Here is a 23,807-nt window from a genome sequence, read left to right as displayed (position 1 = left end):
ACTACCATGCTCCTGGCAGCTAATGGGAAAGCTATGCAATCTCTCTTTGAGAAGCCTCAGAGAGGCACTTAGCAACACTGAAAGGGAAGGAAAAACTTGTAACCAATTCCCTGAATTTCTATAATTATACCTAGATGAGTATCTCATTCATACTTTCTTCCAAAAACCTGAAACCTCTGGAAGTTATACTTAAGACAAAAATCCATTCATTCACATGTAATAGTATTACATATACCACAATTATTCACATATAATATATTAATTCACATGCATACTAGAGGCAAGGTGGTGTAATAGACAGTGAAGCAGTTTGGGGTCCTTTTAAGAAATTGTATTTTCTATTGATCTGCGATTCCTTTCAGATTCCCAGCCCCTCCTGGCTGAAGCATATCCTCCCCAGACAAGTTGTCTTTCCAGAATGCCAGAGCCTTTGATTCAATTACAAATCCTAGTCAAAAAGCATCCCTTTGAATTCCAATAGGAGATTGTCCCAGCCCCCATTCTGACTTGCTTGGGCCACCCAACCCCCACTGGTTCTGATCTGCTTGGGTTGTCCCTCCCACCAAGACATTCAATAAAATAGCTTCCATCAATGAATTTGCAGATGGACCTTGGCAGCCCTCTTTACTGCCAGGAACTTCTGTTCACTGAGAACTGCATTCTCAGTGCAAAACTCCATTTTCCATAGGTCTGCCACGATAGAAGTCAGTCTCTGGGTAAATTGATTTCTATCTAACAATAAACTTTCATTTTGCAATTAATATTCAGGAATAAGTAAATTCTTTCACTTCTAAAACCTGCGGCTGATTTAAAGGGATTCTTAGTAACTCTCTTATAGCCACTAACCTCTAGATCACCAGGAATCTAGACCACTCTAAACCTCATCAATAGGTCTGGAGTCAAGAAGGCCTAGGTTCAAGTGCTGATACTTATAAACTCAGATTAATTGTCTGAAGAAAGTCCCTTAGCCTCTATGCATTTTGAGCAACTCCTTTATACTTAATTATTAATCCACAGATGAATTATAATCTGTTTTCGTGGTGGGAATTTCCCATACTGATAAAATCACAAATCCTTCATTTATTTACTACGTTAACCCTTTATCAGATATAGAGATCATTTATGGGTACATAGTAGAAAGAATCACGTAACATAATTGTGCATGGTAGTCCAAGCACAAAGATCATAAATAACAATCTCAACCCAAATCAAAAGGAAAACAAATAAAAGGAAATTCAATGACCGGTGAATTTCATTATCCTAAACTAAAAGAAAAAAAACATCTGCTTAAGTTCTCTTTTTCTTCAGTCCACTCAACAAGCATTTTTAAAACACTTACTATGTTCCAGGCATGGTGTTAAACTATGAATACAAATACAAGGGAAAAGTCTCTCTATTACCTTCAAGAGCAAATACAAAATCCTCTATTTGATGTTCAAAGCCCTTAATAACCTATTCCCATACTCTGCCAGATAAGTTATCTTTCAGGGATACCAGACCCTTTGATTCAATTAGAAATCCTGGTCAAAAGCATCCCTTTGAAGTGTTGTTAATTCCAATAGGAGATCTGGGCTGGAAACTGATCAGCATCTAAGGCTGGGAACCTTGGCTTCCTGAAGCCTTAAGACTCCTTAAAAAGAGCAGTTTCTGGACTCACTCCTTGAAGAAGGCCTAAAGTAGCTTGCTCAGCTGCTAGAATCCTCTGCCGGCTAAGAAGGCATTCTTTTCTCAGTGTCAGACTCCATTTCCCTAACAGGACTTTGCCGCTATAGAAGTCAGTCTCTTAACAAACTGGTTTCTATATAACCATAAATTTTCATTTTGCCAATTAATAATTCAGGATAAGTGAATTCTTTCATTTTAAACCTGTGAGCCAACCGAAAGGGGATTTTAACAACTCTCTTATTGCCACTAACCTCATCACCATAGGGAATTGAGGGGATACAAATCTCATCAGTATTACTGAAACAATTCAACAATAACAGAGGAGTCTAAGAAAATTTTGAAGTAGATTATATCTAACCTGTTCCCTCCACCATTTTATGTTTCCTTTCCTCATTTTATCTCCTTCCAGAAATTACAGTGTTGTCATACTGACCATTGTTTACCTAGGGTACCTAACCAAAACAACCAGGAACCTTTCTTCACTTCTTTTCTAAATGGTTCTTTCTCCTTCAAGTCATTTGTCCTCTGTCACATTGCCTCAGAGCCTTGAACTCTGATGGTGACAGCAAGCAGTAATAGATTTACATTTGGCAAATTATTTGATATTAAGTACACTGTTCCTCTTAAATGATATAATGTTTCAAAGATACTTATTTAGATGATAAAATATATTAGAGGAGGAGGAGGAGGAAGAGGAGGAGAACCTTTTGTTTTTTATCTATTAATAATCAAGTGTGATCTACATTAATTCTATGTTCTCATTTTTAAATTATCTAATCATTTGCAAAATCCTTTACTCCAGTTTTCCTCAAAATATGTAGTTCTCTCTGTTTTTCTTTAACATAGTGATTATGTAAAATAGTAAAATGACAACAATTAGCTGATGTATGATGTATTGACAAGACTTGACTTTGATTTGAATTGGGATGCAGAAAACAGTGTAATGATTAAAGACAAAAACACCTATATTCAGAAATATTTGAGTCTCTAGCTGACTTGAAGGGTAGTCAGAAAAGTAGCCAGATGAACAAAACTGAGATCCAAGTGGCCCAATATAAGAAATAATTAGAACTCTATTCTCCCAATCTGTTGCTCAGGACAGAATAGATATTCTGAGTTTATATGCTATCTCATAATTCAACTGAGGAGTGCACTTGCTATAATTTGTCCTATACAACAAATCTTATCAAGAATTGAGATTTTATCTTCATTTCAAAATTTTGCATGGAATGGATCTGGATGGTTGTAAAGCTTAAAAAAGTTCACCAATTCTCTATTTTATACCAAAATTTGGTATTATTTTAGGAATACTTATGAACTGACTAGCAATATGGTTCGATTTTCACATCACCAATACTAGAAATTATGACTTACAAAATACTATGATAGGGGCAGTTAGATGGTTCAGTGGATAGAGCATTGGCCCTGAAATCAGGAGGACCTGAATTCAAATGTGGCCTCAGACAATTCCTTGCTGATAAGGAATACCTGTTGTCAAAACTCATTAAGTCTCATGATTAATTTCAGTACCTGGGGGGGATCTGGGCTTTTTTCTGAACACAGAAGTGTTAGCTTCATTTTCCAATGCTAATGCTGAGAATCTAATCTTCAAATCAACCTCTCAGACCAATGTTGACCAATTTTTAGCCAATCCCTTCAAAATAAAATAAGGATTTCCATGCAAGAGAACATGTACCTCTAGAAAGAACCTTGAGTTCTATTTACTATGGAAGATCTGCTAATTTCAAGATCAGCTATTCTTTTTTTTTTTTTTTTTTTTAATATACTACTTTTATTTGAAAGAACAAATTACTTTGCACATGACATTCAAAGCTTAAACTCAAGCATTATTTCTCCATAACAACACTATGACGTAGATATTCACATAGTAAGTAATAATGACTTAAATCACTTTCATTTTCTTGTTGCAGTAATAAAGATTTATCACTGAAAAGCCAGAAATTGTGATTGTTGTGCTGAGCAATGGGCATTTTGGGTTACTGTCTAAACTCTATCTTGCTCTCAGATAATTAAAGATTACTTATTCCTTAGACTTTTATATCTCTAAATACAAGAATAGATTCATAAACTAAACAAGATAGCAAGAATAAAGGAAAGCCCTCACTTTTTACCAGAGCCACAAGGTTGTGGAAATCTCAGGTTTTGTAGCAATTAATCTCCTGCTCATGGGTTTGACCACTAATTCCAGGTATGATTTATTCTGAGCAGTACTAAGCAGAATGGTGATTTACAGCTGTTAAATTTACGACCTTATATAACACACATGATGGCTAAAATGAAGTCATGCACAGACATTCACAAATATCTATTGTTGTGTCTAGGAGATTTGGTTTTTGTCTTAAATCATGAAGACAAATTTTAAAAATCTAATCAGGAGTCAGTAAGATTGGGCAACTCTATTCTGAAAAGCTTCCTATGAGTGTTTAAAAGTTCTCTCATCAATTAGATTTGGGCCCTTCTTCTCCAAACTGTCCTGGGGTAGGATGGCTCCCACAAAGAAAGGTGGAAAGAAAAAGAAGGGCTGTTCTCCCATCAATTAGGTGGTGACTAGAGAGTATACCATCAATATTTATAAAACAATTCATGGGAAAGACTTCAAAAAATGAGCTCCTCAGCCTCTGAAAGAAATCCACAAATTTAACATGAAAGAAATGGGAACTCCAGATGTATGCATTGATACTACACTTAAAGTTCTTTGGCCTAAAGGGATAAGGGATGTCCCATATAGTATCTGAGTGAATTTGTCCAGGAAATTCAATGAGGTTGAAAATTTACCAAACAAGCTCCATACATTGATTTCTTATTGATTCTCATTACTTTCAAAAGCTTATAGATAGTTAATATGGATGAAAACCAAGCTGAACTTTATTTAAATAAAGTTGTAAAATGTAAAAAAAAAAAAAAAAAAAAAAAAGAAAAAGAAAAAAAAAAAAGAAAGAAAGAAAGAAAGAAAGAAATACAAGTTCCTTCACCTTTATCTGGCCATCGAAGTTCTTTTGAAGAGATGAAATCTTGGACCCATGCTGACTTCCCTTGGGTATTTCAGTCTGAGTCATGACACCATTTAAGCTGTCAAGGAAAAAATATATCTATATTATACTCTGTTTTAGTCATAAATCTGATAGAAACAAATTTTTATTAAATTTGGCATTATTCAACATACAACCATTTCTAGTTTAGAAAGATATCTGATCTGTATAGTTTCTTCATAGCCCTAAATATGTTCATTTTGTCAAGACAGTTTGAAGTATCATTTATAAAAATCTTCAATAGAGAAAATTACATGTTAAAATACAATTGATGATTAACATTTCATATTAATAGTCACTACCTGATGACTCCTTTGACCACTATTCTCAAATATTGAATACTGTCCCTTCTCTTCAATCAATATTAATATCCTTATGAATCCACTATTTTAGGGAAATTATGAATAATTTGTTATATAATGGTCAATCTGCTGGTGATGAGCCTCCTTATATTCAACCAAGTTTCTCTTTGGATTGTAGATATACACTCTCTCTAAATTCTTCTCAGTTTGTTATAGTTTACCAAAGCATTATATTGGCATAACTTTTAAAAACTCAGAGTTGCTTCTGTGCCATGATAGGCCATATCAAAATCTAATAATTCTTACTTGGAATTACATACACACATACATTGTGGTTATCATGAAATTGTTAATAAGCTTTTTTTTTTTAAAGAAAGGTATTTATGAATATAAATATAGATACACACATATGTATATGTATGTATGTATTTTATTTCATAATAGTTCCAATATTATTGTGCTTTCCTGTGTCCTCTTCTAAACTTTTTTCTGCTTTTCTAGTGTATATTTCTAAATGTTTAATTGATGTTTTTTTCCAGACACATTAGTCTAGTAACATTCTTAAACACTGCCATCGTGTGGAAGTTGAGAAGTATTTCTGGTAAAAAAAGATTATAATGACTGCCAAAATTTTCAAAAACTTTGACCTGAACTTTGTTTGCCTGCTACCCCACTCACTCCCTCATCCCCCGCACTCCCCCCCTCCATTTTCAACTTTTAAATCCCAGGCCCACTCTAATTCATATTCAAAATCTTTGAGACCAGAAAAAAGTTATTTTGAGAACTTTTTTTCTGTTTAAGATGTCTTATTTCTTTTCCTTTATTATAATTTTCAACATATTTTAAAATTCTTGATAAGTTATTAGAATCTATTTTAACATGCCTTTTAATTATTAAATATCTTGAGAAAACAGACTACATTTTTATTCAAATCAGTAATATAGAATTTTCTGCTAGAAGTAGGTATAAAGATTATTCAGCAACATAATTCCCAATCTTTTAAAATTAAGATTATTTTAATGTAATTTTTATTCATGAGCAGAGCTCTATAGAATGGTAGTTATGTTATTGGTTAGATTTTAAAAAATACACGCTTACCAAAAAATGCTATGAAGTCAATGCCTTAAAAATTGATGCATCTTATTTTGACAAAATAAAAATTTTTACATAAAAATTAAATTTATCAATTTGATACTTATGCATATCTAAAATTTGTTTAAGATACATTTATCTAATTTTTCATTGAACAGTGATAGTTTGCAACAAACCCTCTAGCAAAGAAAATTCTTTAAAGAGAGTTAAGCAGAATGTTGAAAAGAATGTTTGGGATAGTGTCACTTTTTACTTTTGAGTTTTACTGATTGCTTATAGAAATTAAGGTCATATGTTTTAGTTTTCATAGTATGGTATCAATATTATCCATTTCCATGCAGTGTTCTTTTTATAATGACGTTTGTTTTTGTATGTCATTCTCTGATTTCTCCATTCTGTATTGCTTCATTTAAAAATCTTTCTCTGACTTCACATTTGTCATTCTTTTCAGTGCTTAATGTTCAATTAGACCAGCTAAGTAGCATAGTGAACGGCTGGGAGTCAGGAAGACCTGAGATCAAATACGGCTTCAGACACTTACTACCTTTGTGACCTTGGGCAAGTCATTTTACTCCATTTGCCTCAGTTTCCTCATCTGTAAAAGGAGCTGAAAAAGGAAATGGCATGCCATTCCAGTATTTTTGCCAAGAAAACTCCCAAACAAAGAGTTAGACACAATTAAAATAACCAGAACGCAACAATGTTTGATTACATTTGTATGCTATGTATCTGGTAGGCCAAGGTCCTCTTCCCCTATAAGACTATGAACCTAAATATATCTGGCTGTGTCCTAGAGGCCTGATTTCAAAGAGATCATGTTCTCTTTGACTTATTAATTCTCTCATGATATTTCTCCATAAAAATCTTTAAAATAATGTTTAATTTTAAAGCTCATGTCTAATGTCTCCTCAAATGTCAGTTACAGCTTCCAATATACAAAGGTACTAAAAATACAATAAAGATATAAGATATGAGACAGATTTTTATTTTATTTGACCATAGAAACTGTATAAACACAAAGGACTCCCAGATGGGCATGAACAAATAAAGGTAGAGTGTGGAATCAGCTAGGTCCGAATTAACATATATTTGAATTCATACTACTTGAAATTAAGCATATGGAAAATCTGCAAATTGGTTCTAGGCAAATTGCAACATACTGTTTGAATTTGAATAATGTGACCACTTCAAGGGCATTATTGTTTACTCTAATAGGTACCTTAATATCCAAATATCCTATTATGTTTATTATATTCCCTCAAAAGGTAAACATCCACCATGGTTTATTGCTGTGGCTCCTCCTTCATTCTCAAGCAGACCAATAACATTATGGAGGTGATGTCATGACTTGCAAGTGAAATCCATTTAAATGGGGCAGAGCTGTGCAAAATCATTAGTGCCTCTTTCTCCTGCAGAATTATTGGAATCCAAAAGTCAAGACATAAATCAAGAAGAGTGACAATGAATCCATTTAAAAGATATTGTATATTTACCTTAAACTTTCACTATTCAAATGAAACAAACCAATCATACTGGATCTTTGGCAACCAATGTCCAGGTCTCTTGGTGCCTTGTTGCATGTTTTTAATCCTCCTGCTTCAGGGCAACGCTACAGATCATCTTTCTCTGAGAAATGCATTGTTAAAGAAATCTTTTTTTCCTCTGGTCAACTAAATCTTGATTCTGGAACCCAAGAATTTCCAAATTCAGGATTATTAAAGAAGAAATCACCAATGCTGGAAACTTTCATTTTTCAGATCACTATTAATGGACTTTTCACAGAAAAGAAAATGATAAGGTAGAAAAAAATAATCAAGAATTGAAAGTTTAAGAAACTCCTATCTCAGTTTATCTGGACTATCAAGTTTCTGGATATCATGTGCCTCTACCAGAGATGTTCATTGCAATTTTCAGTGGGGAGAAGGAGAGACAGTCATCTTATTCCAGATCCTTTTTTTCTGGAAGTAGGAGGGAAAGAAATCTTGGGATGAGGTATAATGGTCTGAAAAGAGAAAGCTATTTCAATAATTCACTCTTATAGGGGAAGTTCTTTAGACAAGAATTTGCTTCATACCCTAACCTTATCTTCAATTACAAATCATGCTCAAGGCAATTCCCAGTCAAAAAGAATGGAACTAGATTTCCTTATGTCCCATAACTCCTTGGTACAATGATTTGCAAATTTAAGCCTGGGGCAATGTAATTGGTCCTAAGATCTATGAAGGCAGTGAGATAGTGAAGGATAGAATTCTGGGTTTAGAGTCAGGAAGATATTTTTCTTGAATTCAGTCTAGCTTCAGACACCTACTAGACACCTAAAAAAAGAATCTAGGCATCATATTTTAAGAAATTATCCAGGAAAACTGCTTTGATATCTTAGATCCTGAGAGCAAAATAGAAACTTTAAAAATCAATCAATTACTTCCCTTTAAAAGAGATCCCAAAATGAAAGCTCTTAAGAATTTTATAGCCACTTATCTCTTAGTCTTGTTTGCCTTATTTCCACATCCATAAAGTAATCTGTAGAAGGAAATGACAAAGCACTTTGCCAAGAAAATCCCAAACAGAATCATGAAAAGTATGATGGAATTTAAAAATGATTCAAGAACAACAATAAGGTCTATGTGGTTCACTCCTCTGGGAGTTTGTTTTTAAGATGACAAGTTACAAGTTAAATCACTATCTCCAGGTGAGAAAATTCCTAACATTTAGGAAAAGGTTAGGTAGGATTTCTGCCAAGATTTACATTTATGCTTCCTCCAATAGAGTCAAGATGGAGTACTGGTGTAATGCAGATCAAAACTCATCTAAGTTTTCCAATATCCCCCTCCAAACAACTTTAAAATAACATCTCTAATCAAATTTTGGATTGGCAGAGAAAACAAAAGATCATATACTTTTTTTTTTTTCTTGCCCAAGGCAACTTAGAAGGGCTTCAGAAGAAATCTTTATTATTGAGATAGATTCAGGTCTAAACCATGGCAGAAGCATGAGCAGTGGGTCTTGGAACTTCAAGAATTCTCATCCCCAAGGCAGTAAGAGGGTTGGACAATTGGTCTGAAAAAGTTTTTTGTTTTTGTTTTTTTGTTAAAGCTTTTTTATTTTCAAAATATATGCATAGATAATTTTCAACATTCATGCTTGCAAAACCTTGTGTTCCAAATTTTTCCCTCTTCTCCCCTCATCCTTTTTTCTAGACAGCAAATAATCCGATATATGTTAAATGTGCCATTTATATATATATATATTTCCATAATTATCATGCCACACAAGAAAAATCAGATCAAAAAGGAAAAAAGTGAGAAAGAAAACAAAATGTAAGCAGACAACAAAAAAGTGAAACTACTATGCTGTGATCCACACTCAGTCCCCAAAGTCCTCTTTCTAGATAAAGATGGCTCTCTTCATAACTAGACTATGGGAACTTCCATGAATTACCTTGTTGAAAAGAGCCATGTCTGTCAGAACTGATCATTATATAATCTTGATGTTGCTGAGTACAATGTTCTCCTGGTTCTACTCACTTTACTTAGCATCAGTTCATGTAAGTCTCTCCAGATCTTTCTGAAATCATCTTTCTGGTCATTTCTTTTAGAACAATTTATGATCTCTTTGGGATACAGTCCCTGTAGAGATACTTCTAGACCAATGGATTTGTATTTTGGGAATAGTTCCAAATTGCTCTCCAGAATGGCTGGATGTATTCACAATTCCATCAACAATGCATCAGTGTCCCAGTTTTCTCACATCCCCTCCAACATTCATCATTATTTGTTCCTATCATCTTAGCCAATCTGACAGGTGTGTAGTGGTATCTCAGAGTTGTCTTAATTTGCATTTCTCTGATCAATAGAGATTTAGAGCATTTTTTCATATGACTAGAAATGGTTTTAATTTCTTCATCTGAAAATTGTTCATATCCTTTGACCATTTATCAATTGGAAAATGGCTTGAATTCTTATATATTTGAGTCAATTCTCTATATGTTTTAGAAATGAGGCCTTTAGGTCTGAAAAAGATTACAAGGGACCTTGTACAGCATAGCATGAAGCTGGTGCTGATTAGCAACTATATTGGTCATAAGCACTTCTAGTTCACAGCTCCAAGGTAGAGAAGAACACTGCTCTGTAACAAGAGAATAGGGACCTAGTCACACTTCCAGGGTCAAAAGGAGTATGTGTCATGGCAGGAGAACAAAGGTTTTTCCCGGAAAAAGAGCAGAGCATAGATTAGAACAGTAAGAACATCTCTTCAAGGATAGCTTGGAAGAACTAAAAACTTGCATACCCTCAGAACTAACTTTGAAAAGACTGAAGTGTGTCACAATGTCCCCCCAACCCCAGGTGAGTAGAATCCTATTTTTATATAAAATTCAAAGTAAAGAAATAGACTGGAAAAATGAAAAACAACAGAGAGAACTTGACTATAAAAAACTACTATGGCAGCAGAGAAGAGTAAGACAAACTTAAAAGACAACAATGCAACAATTATAAACAAAACCTCAAAGAAAGTTGTTCGTTTTAACCTAAGCTCATTAAGAAATTTTGGAAGAGTAAAAGAAAAAGATAGGAGTGGTAGAGGAACAATTGGAATAAGAAATGAGAATGATGTGAGAAATTTATGAAAAGAGAATAATTAACAACTTGGTAAAAAGAGTCATAAAAATACTAAGAAAATATCACCTTAAAAACCAGAATTGGCCTAGTATAAAAAAGACGCTGATATTCACTAAAGAAAAAGACTCCTTAAAATGCAGAATTGGACAAATAGAGAAAATAGAGTACAAAAAGGCATTAAAACTAATTTATTAAAAGTTAAAAGTTAAGTGAATGGAAAATAGAAGAAAATGTGAAATATTTCATTAGAAAAATAATTGACATGAAAAATAGATTGAGAAAAGATAATTTAAGAATTCTTAAACTACTTGAAAGTTATAATAAAAAAAGAATCTAGGCATCATATTTTAAGAAATTATCCAGGAAAACTGCTTTGACATCTTAGATCCTGAGAGCAAAATAGAAAATTTAAAAATCAATCAATTACTTCCCTTTAAAAGAGATCCCAAAATGAAAGCTCGTAAGAATTTTATAGCCAAATTTCAGAGCTCCTAGGTCAAGGAGAAAATATTGCAAGCATCTAGAAAGAAATAATTCAAATACCATGGGGCTACAGTCAAGATACATAAAATTTAGCAGCTTCCACTTTTTAGGGAATGAAAGGCTTGGAACATAATATTCCAGAGGGCAAGAAAGTTAGGATTGCAACAAGAACAACTTACCCAGTAAAAGTAAATATAATCCTTTGGGAGGAAAATAAATAATCAATAAAAATAAAGGACTTCCAAATATTCCTAATTGAAAAGATCAAGAGAAACATTAAAAAGTAAATATGTAAAAGTATTTATAAAGGACTCAGTAAAATTAAATTATTTACATTCCTATGTGGAAAGATTATATCTTTTATGGGATAGTTAGAAAGAGTGAATAGAGAGAGCGTGGATATGAATAGATTTTGTTGAGATAATTATAAAAAAACGAATTAAGGGTGAGAAAGATATTATGCACTGGGAGAAGATGGAAGGATGAGATAAAATAAAGCAAATTGTTTCACATAAAGGAGGCATGGAAAAAAGAGCTTTTATAGCAAAGGGAACGATGGGGGTGGGCAAGTTTTAAGCCTCACTCTCATTAGATTTGGCTCAAAGAGGCAACAAAATATATACACTCTTAGATGCGTATAGAAATTTATCTTAAACAATAAAGTTACAGGACAGGAGGAAGATAAGATATGGGGGCATATTAGGGAAGGTAATGGTTAGAAGCAAGATAAACTTTTGCGGAAAGGATGAAAATAGACATAGAAGTATAAATAGAGGAAAATGGAATAGAGGAAAATGGGCAATTAGCATATATAACTATGAATGTGAATGAGGATGTGCAACCTCTAGAACAGAAGAAGATGGCAGAATGGATTAGAAAGCAGAATCCAGCAATATGTTGTATACAGGAGATACACTTGGGAGAGAAAGACACATACAAAGTTAAAATAAATAGCTGAATCAGAGTCTACTTTCCTTCAACTGGAGTGAAGGATGAAAGGGTAGCAATCATAATCTCAGAAAAAGCAAAAATTTATCTTAATTGATAGAGATAATCAGGGAAACTACATTGTGCTAAAAGTATCATAGACAATGAAGTAATATAAAAACATTTTACAGCAAGCTTTTTCTGATAAACACCTCATTTCTCAAATATATATGGAACTAAATCAAATTAAAAAAAAATAATAATAATAGCCATTCCCTAATTCAATGTACATGAATAGGCAGTTTTCAGAAGTCAGGCTATCTATGATTACATAGAAAAAATGCTCTAATTAAAACAACTCTGGGATAACACCTCACAGGTTTCAGAAATGACAAAAGTGGGAGGGGATGAGGGAATATAGATATACTAATGAGTTATTGATAGAATAGTGAACTGGTCCAACCATTCTGGGGAATAATCCAGGATTATGCCTGAAGGGCTATAAAATTGTGCGTGCTCTTTGATGCACTGCTTCATCCCAAAGAGATTAAATAAAAAGGAAAAGGATTATATGTACAAAAATATTTATAGCATCTTTTTTGGTGTTAAAGAATTGGAGAAGAGGCAATGTTCATCAATTGAGAAATGACTGAACAAGTTGTGGCATATGATTATGATAAAGTACTATTTTATAAGAAATGAGGAGGAGGGTGGCTTCAGAAAAAAAAAATGGGATAAATATATGAATCGATGTCAAGTGAAGTGAGAAGAACCAGGAAATCATAGAGTTTTGTAACATCAGTGTTGTAATGATGAACAATTGTGAAAGACTTGACTCCTCTGATCAATCCAGTGATCCAAGACAATTCCAAAGGGATCATGATGAAAAAATACTATCCACTTTCAGAGATGAATTTCTGAATGCAAATTGGAATATAATTTTCTTACTTTTGGCAATATGATTAATATGGAAATACATTTTGCATGATTTCACATGTATAATTAGTATTTTGTTTGCCTTCTCAGTGGATGGGTAAGGTGTGAGATGGAAAAAAAAGAATCTGGAACCTAATTTTATTAGTGATAAAAATAAATAAATAGTGAATTAGAAATTTACATCTATATCTAGCACTAGCTAACCCATCGCCTCTTGGTGAAGAAGGAAAAAAATTAAGTTACTAAAATATTTGAGTAGCAAAATAGCAAGAATATATTATATGTCTGTGGCTAGAGAAACATTGGTTGGGAAAGCTAGGGGAAAAACAGATATTTTCTTAGGATTTCCCTCTGTTCTTGAGTTTGTGGATACATGAATGACATCAGCCTAAATCTTCCTGTCCAAGATATCTATAAAGTTGATGGTCCTCTTTAAAAATCTTCCTTCTCAGCTCAATCTTACTTTCTGATGTTCCTTTCTCTATTAACTCTGAGGATGCCAATTCTGGGTTAAACTCTTAACCTTCCTCTTTACTTTTATCCTTTGGAATTTAAATCTAGTAATGAGATAGCTCTTCTCTTTAATACAAATTCCAAATCTCTCAGGAAATAGTTTTTACTGATTCAAAGTACACTGGTTCTGTTTACATTTGGTTTTTATTGGTTTATTCAATAAGAGAGAGTTCTTACTTAACAAAGGCATTTTCTTTTAAGTGGGTGGGATAATCAGTGGAGCCCAATCACTGTCTTTATCCTTAATCAGGAGTTCTGGCTTATAATTTCATTGAGTGGATTACTATTCTGATTTATGTATTCTCTCATCCTCCCCTTCCATTGTACCTTAGTGTATTCAGCCATTCTTTAAATATAAATTTTATTGCCATCATTTTCTTATCATAAATGATATTTACATGAATAACATTATACAAGTGGGTCTTTACTTGTGATAATTAACTTCAGGAGTAAAATCCCAGTAGTGGAATCTATGGATTAATGGATGCTTGAAGTTGAGAGTTTCTTCTTCATGGAAATAAGTAGCTGTAGTTTTTTGTGTGTGTGTGTGGTTTTTTGTTTTTGTTTTTGTTTTTTTTTTTTTTTTCCTATTTTGAAGACTAAGAGAACTCGCTAATAGAACTAAAACTTAGCCTCTTTAAAACAAGTTAAAAAGAAGGAAAAAAATCAATACTTATTTTATGAAGAAAAGGTCATAATTTAGATGAAGTTGCACCTGAGGCCAATAGGCAGCAACAGGAAGCAATCCATCGAATGAGTGAGCAGTGGGGAACCATAGAGATAAAGTGCCCATCATAGCAGGTACATCAGAGCAGCATAATTATATCACCAGAAGAGTCAATAGTCTTGTAATGTCTAAGGCATGAATTACCCTTTAACCATGTAATAAAGTCAAATAGATTTTTTACATGTATGCTTTTGTAATGTATTACATAGCCACATGTGTTCCTTTGATATATCCCACCTTCTTTAATCCCTCTCTGTGTCAATCTTTCCACACTTGGCATACATATTAGTGAAGGAATGCTCTAGGTTTAAGGAGACAAAATGCCATTGCTAGTTTTTTTTACTATGTATTTCATTTTATAAAATTTGCATTGAACTAATGAATTAGAGACTGTTAAGTAGTATATGACATGGTCTGAAGGAAAGGTAAACATAAATTCAAATCTAGCCTCAGACATTTACTAGCTATGTGATCCTGGTTGGACCACTCACTTAATCTCTGCTTGTCTTAATTTCCCCATTTGTGAAATGGGGATAATAATGGCATTTATTTCCCAGGTGATTGTGAAGATCAAATGAGAATTCATAAAGCACTTAACACAGTGCCTGGCACAGAATAGGTATGTCATATAAACACTAGTTATTATTATCATTAGTATTAATTACAATCTCTGACTAGGAAAAGTAAACCCATTATAATGTGGGATGTAAATTAGTGAAGAATTTTACACATTCTGGGCACTTACTGTATTTAAATGGATATTCTGGGGAGTTTGGAAAAGTGGAAAAGATTATGGGAAAATGTGCAAGTGAGGAAAAACAAGAAATTAAGTGATCTTTTTTTATTATAGCATTTTGTTGACAAAACATATGCATGGGTAATTTTTCAACATTGACCCTTGCAAAACCTTCTGTTCCAACTTTTCCCCCCATCCCCTCCCCTAAATGCCAGGTAGTCCAATACATGTTAAATATGTTAAGTATATGTTAAATCATATGTATATATATATATATATATATACACACACACACACACACACACACACACACACACACACACACACACATATTTATATAGTTATCTTGCTGCACAAGAAAAATTGGATTTGGAAAGAAAGTAAAAGTAACCTGAAGAGGAAAGCAAAAATGCAAGCAGACAATAACAGAAAGAATGGAAATGCTATGTTGTGATCACACTCATTTTCTGTAGCTTTTTTTTTTTTTTACTGGATATAGCTGGTTCTCTTCATTACTGAACAATTGGAATTGATTTGGATCATCTCATTGTTGAAGAGATCAGAATTGATCATCATATAATATTGTTATTGAAGTATATAATGATCTCCTGGTCCTGCTCATTTCACTCAGCATCAGTTCATTCAATTTCCAGTTTCTGGCCACTACAAAAAGGGCTGCCACAAACATTCTTGTACATACAGATCCCTTTCCCTTCTTTAATATCTCTTTGGCAAAATGAAGTGATCTTTTGTGAGAGTTGCAATGCCCTTCATGTTATAGTACATAAGAAAATATGTTTCACATCAATGAACTCCCTCCACTGTTGACTTGCTGCTTGGAACAAGTGATTTAGAAATAGAATGAGTTTGATATGACTGTGAAAATCCATTAAAAGTTTTAAGGAAGAAGATATAGTCATAGAGGTTTATACAATCAGATCAAAACAGTGGGATAGCCTTCTAAAAAAAGTCTCCAACTTTTGCCTGAATTATATATTGATTATCTATGTAGATCATATAAATTAATATCACTAGCTCACTTTGATAACATGATTAGGTACAAATAGGAAAGAAGTCTGGGTAAAAAGTTCAGTGCCTACAAAGATAATTACTTCTCATCTTTTTTTTTTTTTTTAAGAAATTATTTTCCCCTTTGGGGTTAAGTGATTTCCACAGGGTCATACAACTAGTACATGGGAAGTGGGAAGTGTCTAAGCCAAATTTGAACTCAGGCTCCCTTCCTGACTTCAGGTATAGTGTTCTATCCACTTCACCATGTAACTTCCCCACCTACAAGTTTATTTTGAATGCTAACATCTGCTCTGAAACTAGACTTGCAACTTCTAGTTTAGAATATGAATTTCAGAATCAGAATCTCCAAAGGAAGCAGAATCTTCCATTACCATAGAACCTTTTTTTTTTCCATCTTACTAATGTCCTATGTTGGTCATACAACTTATAAGTTTTAAAACAAAGGTTTTTGTATTTTTTGCATGGAGATTATCTTGGAATAGCTAAAGTTTCAGTTTGTCTTAGTCAATATCTTATTCCCAAACTCAGATTCATTGAAAACTAATTTTTATTTCACTTTATTTTAATATAGCAAGTCAGAATTATAGAAATTATAGTGATAGTGAATCTTAAATGCATTCCTAAAATTTTACATCAATAAATTTTCAAAATGATCAGTCCTTCCCCAAATTTTAATCTAACAGAATTCATTATTGCATGTATGTTTTCATATCTACCAGAAGATGGCAATAATGATCCATCATTTTTCCAGTTTATAGACACATTCTAGACAAAAAAGTGGTTTTAAATTCGGTGAAGTGACAGCTGAAATTTCCCACTATATTTCATATGACAAGCTAGGAAAATTGGGACCATAGCTCCCTAGTGGAAAAGATTGTGGAAAAAATGTGCAAGTGAGGAAAAACAGGAAATGAAGTGATCTTTTGTGGGAGTTGTAATGCCCCTCATGTTATAGTACATAAGAAAATATGTTTCACATCAATGAACTCCCTCCACTGTTGACTTGCTGCTTGGAATAAGCCATTTTTAGAAATACAAAAATTATAGAGAACTATTAAAATGCAGACAGGGTTACCAGAGTCTAGAGTTGGGTACTATAAAATCATCAAATATAATTGAACTGGAAAAAGATCACAGAAATTATTTAACCCAATCTTTTTATTTTTATTTTTAGATGAGGAAACTGAGGCTAAATGAGTTTGTGATTTGTGCAGCAATACATACGTATCTCCTTAGAGATAGAAAAATTAAACCTTGAACTTTGCCCAATTAAGAATTCCTGTTTACTATTTTTTGCTCTCTTCATTCTCTCCCATTGCTGTCATTACTTAGTTCTGATTATATAGAATTTTCCCAGTGTTCTACTTTTCTTCATCATATTCTCCTCTTCCTTTTCTCATTATTGTTCTTGTTGTTCCTTTCTTGTTCTCGTTCTTCTTCTTCTTCTTCTTCTTCTTCTTCTTCTTCTTCTTCTTCTTCTTCTTCTTCTTCTTCTTCTTCTTCTTCTTCTTCTTCTTCTTCTTCTTCTTCTTCTTCTTCTTCTTCTTCTTCTTTTTCTTCTTCTTCTTTTTCTTCTTCTTCTTCTTTCTTCTTCTTCTTATATCTCTATTTATTGCAGTAGGGTGGGAAAATTACTTCGGAAAACCTTGAAGACCTGGATTCTAGCTCAAGATCAACCAATCAATAAGTATTTATTAACTCCTAGTGCTAGTAATATAGGCCCTAGGAAATATAAATACAAAGAATAAAACACAAGTTTTATCAGAGTGAGTGATCACAACAGACCCCAAGCACAATATAATGTATGTATATATTTATATAAATATATATGTATGTATATAAGCATGCATAATTATGTTTTATATATGTAGATTAAGCCAACAAGTAGCCCAAGAGTTTGGGTTTTAGCCAGCCAGTATAGCCCAAATTTAGTAATAATCGTCAGGGTCCAGCTCAGTAATAGCTGAGATAAGGAGTCATCTACCAGTGATGTGGCATTTGGACATGAAATTGATGTAACCATTACTATGTAGAAACCATGTTAGGTCAGCTTACTCTCTCCAAAGACCAGAGTCATAAAGGGAAAGTTGTATATTCCTGGGTATTCCTCTTTGGTTAGTATCCTTCTCATATCTTCAAAGCTGCTGCTACTGTTCAGTCATGAGAGTTGTTGTACATGACTCCTTCTGATCCCATTTGGGATTTTGTCAGCAATGTTGCTAGAGTGATTTATCATTTCTTTCCCCAACCCATTTAATAAATAAGGAAACAGCCAAACAGGGTTAAGTGATTGATTCAAGGTCATATAACTAGTAAGAGTTTGAGGACTTATTTGAAGTCAGGAAGATGAATCTTCCTTTCTCCAGGCCTGATATTCTTTCTGCTGTAGTACCCAAATGCCCTTTGTAAAAGCTAATTTATGTTCATGGGTAAAATGGAATTTTGGAGCTAGTTACTAGCAGTCAATAGAAGAAGTATCCTAAAATGATGGCTCAAGCTGATATTTTACAACTCCATCCTACTACTACTCAGAATTATTCCTAGAATCTCAAGAAGGTCAAGCCTCCTTGATTTGGATAGAGTGAGGCCACAGAAATCACCACATCTATATAAACTCTATAAAGTGAGTAGTAAAATTATTTATATTCCCATTTCACAGATGATCAAGTTGAGACAGAGAAGTAAAGTGGTGCTGAAAGTTTCATAATTGTCAGAGCTAAGACAGAAAAAAAAAAAAAAATCTCCAAATCCAGCAGTCTTTGTGAAGGAGTAAGAAGTGAGAAGAAGGTTCAAATGGCCTTTACTGAGGACATCTAATGCTAGTTTAGTTGAATTGTTTCAAGTCCTATCACATACTTTAATGAATTTTAAAAGATCTTATGTTTGGAAGTTTCAGATAGGCAGATGTTATTTTTATCCCAAGGCAGAGAGTAATCTCAAGCTTCCTCCAAAGATAATGGGTTCTCCTTCACTAGGGATCTAGGCAGGACCTAGGTTCCAAGCCCAACTTTACCATTTATTAATAATAAAATCTTGGGCAAATTAACTTCTCTTTCCCTGAGTTTTTTAAATGAGGGGATAGTTCTAGATTACACCCAAGGTCTTTTCCAACTCTAAATCTATGATCAGTTGATTTTATTAAAATTACTTAAAATAGAAAGACAGAGTAAATTGCAATTTGATCCCCAAGTGGTGCCACTAGGAACTAGTCTAATCTTGTTCACCATAAAGTGTGTAGAAGAAAAGGATTTTAGAGTCAAAGATTTATTGTTCAAAGGGACCTTAGAGGTCTTCTGGTCCCACTCCTTCACTTTACAGATGAGGAGTATTGAAGATGGTATTTCTGATTCACGCCCAGCCCCTGTTGTAGCCAATATGGTATAGCCAATCTTAGAGTAAGCCCATAATGATTTTGATGGTTACTTTCCCCATCCAACAAAAGATTTGCCTTTAGATTGATTTATGACTGGCAGATATTCTCCTTAGTCTCAGCTATTTCCCAATCCTCCTTGATTCTATTGCCTACTGTTTGTGGATTATCTCCAATTTATCTTGTATTATGTTTTAGGTATGCATAGTTGTTTACATTTTGTCTCTCCCATTAGATTATGAGTTCCTTGAGATTAAGAGCTGCCTTTTGCTGTTTGTGTGGGTGTGTATTCCCAACACTCTGAGTACTTGGCATATTCAAGGTGCTTAATAAATGTTCATTAATTGACTGAACTAGAAGTCTCTTTTCCTTGACTCTGTTATATTTCAAAGTAGCCTGATTGCATGACTGTAGTAAAAATGTTAGCCATACAGGTAATTTTAAAAACCCATGTTTTCTTTACTCCTAGGTGACAAATTAACAAAAGGAATAAAAGTACAATGTATTTAAATTCCGCTGTACAATTGCATGCATAGCTCTTTCCAAATTTAAGAAATCCTTAGCCAATTCACTGGCACATCCCAAATCCAGGAATTAAGAAAGACACAATTCAGTTGTCTAGACTCATCTGTCCAACTGATTACAAGCATTCCTCCCATTGCTGTTTCACTCACAGAATGGGGGAGGGACGAGCTATGCTGCTCAAATCAAGGCGGTTGGAAAGATTTGATACCACCTCTTTTCTGCTTACGTTTCGGTCATTGCCAGAAAATTCTGACTGCTTCCTGGCAGTCTTTTTCTTTGGCTGTGCTATGTAGGATTCCAGTTACTCTTCCTGACCTTTCCATCACTTTTGAATAGCAGGCAGTACTATCAAGAGCAGGCCAAAGAATAGTGGGAAATTCCTCCCATACCCCTTGCTCATGGTGACCCTTAAATCCCCAATTTTCTCAGGGTCCTGTACTGCTGCAAACTATTAGAACAAATTCATTGCCTACTACAATCTGCATCTCCCATTACTTTTTCTCCAAAAATTCTTCTCTACTTTGATCAGTTTTCTGACTTCATGGGCAGGGCTAACTTCAGACACAAGACCCAATATTATCAGATGGAGCATAAATATTTAACTCTTGTTATGGCAGAAAACCATATAAAACAAATTCTCCTAACATATATTGTTCAAACTAAGCCAAAAACTACCTCCTATTCTCTAAAGATAGAAGATTGCAAGAAGGCCTGGATTCAGCTCTATGGCTAATGCAGTATACTAGGTATGGAGGGAACCTCAGATGCCCTCTATTTCAACCTCCTTTATAGATGACAAAGCTGAAGTCCAAAAGATTTAAGTTATTTGTCCAAGATCACATAGTAATCATTATGGTGGATTTAAACCCAGGTCCTCTGGATCCAGACGCTATTATTCTTCCTAATGTGCCAATAATGTCTTGATTTACTATGCCTCCCAATCATGAGGACAGGAAATATTAGGTTAGTATATGTCATGGGAGTTTGTCAGGCCAATGTAATGAATAAGCATTGTCCAGGGCCAATGTAGGGATTGTTCTTCTTGATTCTGCTTATTCCTCAAATGACATATACTAGTCTGACTTTTTTTGGCTATTGTAGCTATTTCAAACTTAGCCTATCCCTTCTGCCTTGCCTCTTTCCTTAGTCTCACCTGAAGCTTTGCATGTGTTGTGGAATTATAAAAGGTTTGGACTGGGGTGAGAAAAAGGCAAGAAATGTTTTCTTAAGCTTGAAATGCCCTCTGTGCTTTCCTGATTGTAAAAGGGATGTCATGTTTTATATCCTTTTAATTCTTGTATTGTGTTTAAGCTTCAAAAATTAATTGGATTGTTATTGTTCCCAAGTACTTATTGTATTTTAAACAAGTAAAAATCTTGAATTTGTAGTCATAGATCATAATATCTTTTCACTGGTTGATCATAAAAGATTCTCTGACTTAGCATCTGGATCATTACCATTTCTTGCCCATGTACCACTGTGTCGTCAGAGTTCCTCAGTCATTTTTTTTTTCCCTGCTGTAGAAGGGTAAAAATCTCCAAGGGCTGTTAGAACATACCTACAGGGAATCCAAAGTTATTGACAGGAAAAGAAGAAAGCCACAATGTGTTAGGCCCTGGAAAGCAGGCCATACTCCCTACTCCCCTTCCCCTTTTTCATTTGTGCAATTAGACTTGGAAAATTGAGTTTAAAAAGAAAACTTTAAATCTTGAGGCTCCGATTACCCTTCACATACCTTTATGACACAATGAAGGATAGAAGGATAAAAATGTGAATATCTAGTCAAGTAATAATGTCAGTAATTATCCATGAAATTCTATCTTGTTTGCTAATTTTTGGTTTCTCAAAATGCTCAGGATGATATATAAATAGTTCATTCAATGATTATAGATACATTAAATATTCCTTATCTCTTCTCATAGTATTTATTTTTTCATCTGCTGTTATACTCCCTTGGAACAATTCTAATTATTGACTTCAAAGGAAAAGCATTTCTTTTCTCAGCTCCCTGGGGTTCAGAGACCAGAAACCAGTTTGTAAACTGAAGGGTCATAGGTGATCTGAGATATTATCAAGACAACTTAACATTTTTTCTTTTGGAAAATGTTAACACTAATAAAGGAAACTTCAATTGGACTTGATATACAGGGCAAAACAAACAAAAAAATTTGAATGAACCTGTAGGGAATTATCTGGCCAGTTAATTAATTATACTTTCTATATAAGTAGGCATATTGTATCATTTTCTTTCCAAAATGATTAGAAAAACTCAGATTACACTGATTATTTCAACCTAGATTTCTATTTTGCAAACAAAGTTGTTCTACATAGGGGAAATGTTGGCAGCCACCTCAAGCAGCTGTTAGCTTAATTCAATATAACTAATTATTATTAAACACCTACTACTAAAGTATTGAACTAGGTACTGTGGATACATTGGCAAAAATAACCTGTCCATGTAAAGTTTATAATCTATTGGATGGATGTACCCAGAGAAGTAAATATGGGGTCATTTGAGAAGGGAAATAGGACTAACAATTGAGATCTCAAGAGGGTTTCTTTAGAAAATTGGACACAATTTGAGGCAAGGGATTCAGTTTAGTTCAACAAATATTTATGTAACCTGGGTTTTTCTGAGAGTACCCAGTTTTCCCACTATGAAATTCCAGTCTTTTAAGCATGTCTAGTTTATTTACATGAGGCCTATCAAGTTGGCAGGAGTAGCCAGTTTTGATTGGCTATCTGCATCTTTAAAACTGGCAAGACTGAATCAGTCATTCTCTTTTTCCACTGTTCGCTGCTTTGCCCATTTGATGAAAATTTAAGTTCATTCACATTATGGATGAGATGAACTGAACCAATGATATAGAAAGTATGTTCTTCTCCTGCTCTCCTTATTTTACTCCAGCTCTGAGAAATGGGCCTAAGAGGTTTGTTGCTGCTCTGTTCTTCAGTTTGAGATGCCAGAGATCAACCTCCCAGGACCAGAAATGAGCCATGGTGATCTTGGAATCAGTATTGCAGATGAGGTGGTGCAACTATACAGTCTTTCAGGGGAGCCTGGAGAAACCAACCTGCCTAGGCAAGTCCTTGGAATTTGGAGGAACTAGGTCTGTACACTATAAGACCAAACTAAAATATGAACCTAATCCCTTTCTTCTTCTTAGAGACTTAGGTAGGAAAGGGAGGGACAGAGCATGGTCAGGAGAATAATATCAACATTTTGGAGACATTTGTATATTTGTGTTTATAAATTCTGAAGTAAATATTACCACATAAAAGGTAATGCAATTGCTATTAGCTAATGGAATTAGGATGCAAGGGACCCTATACTTGAGGGAATACTATGAGTGGGGGCTGAACCATTTGCAAAGAGCTTAGACTCCAGTTCCCTTAAAGGTTACCAGAAAATCCTAGGGGAAGGAATGACATCTAACATATCTGGCCTTCAGAGGGGGACCAGGTTCTTGAGTTACATTAATTTTTTCAGTTGGGTTACATTTATTAAATAATTACTGGGTGCAAGATAGTATAATGGAGATCCAAAGAAAAAACAAAGGATTATCTACTCTCAATAATATTATAGTTTACTGAGAGACACACCCCAAACATAAACAAATGATAACTTATTTCCGAAGAAAAAACACTAATTGGAGATCTGGTAAGATTGCAGGACTTAATCTTCAATCAACCTTCTAATTCCAAGAGGCTTACGTCTGAAGGAAGTACATCCCAGCCTGGGCAAAGGTGTGGAAGTGTTAAATGGAATGCTGTGGTCCTGGAACAATGAGAAAGCCAGTTTGATTGGAAAGAGGAACACTGTAAGAGGATGA

General features: G+C 34.0%; 1 pseudogene; it reads left to right on the top strand.

Moving 5' to 3' along the window:
- Positions 1 to 4,169: 4,169 nt before the first annotated feature.
- On the top strand, positions 4,170 to 23,807 carry LOC141543918 (large ribosomal subunit protein eL31-like; annotated as a pseudogene).

Source organism: Sminthopsis crassicaudata, chromosome 5 (genome assembly GCF_048593235.1).
Source record: "Sminthopsis crassicaudata isolate SCR6 chromosome 5, ASM4859323v1, whole genome shotgun sequence".
Lineage (NCBI taxonomy): Eukaryota > Metazoa > Chordata > Mammalia > Dasyuromorphia > Dasyuridae > Sminthopsis > Sminthopsis crassicaudata.
Note: the sequence above shows the minus strand (reverse complement) of the source record. Positions and strands in the feature narration are given on the sequence as shown.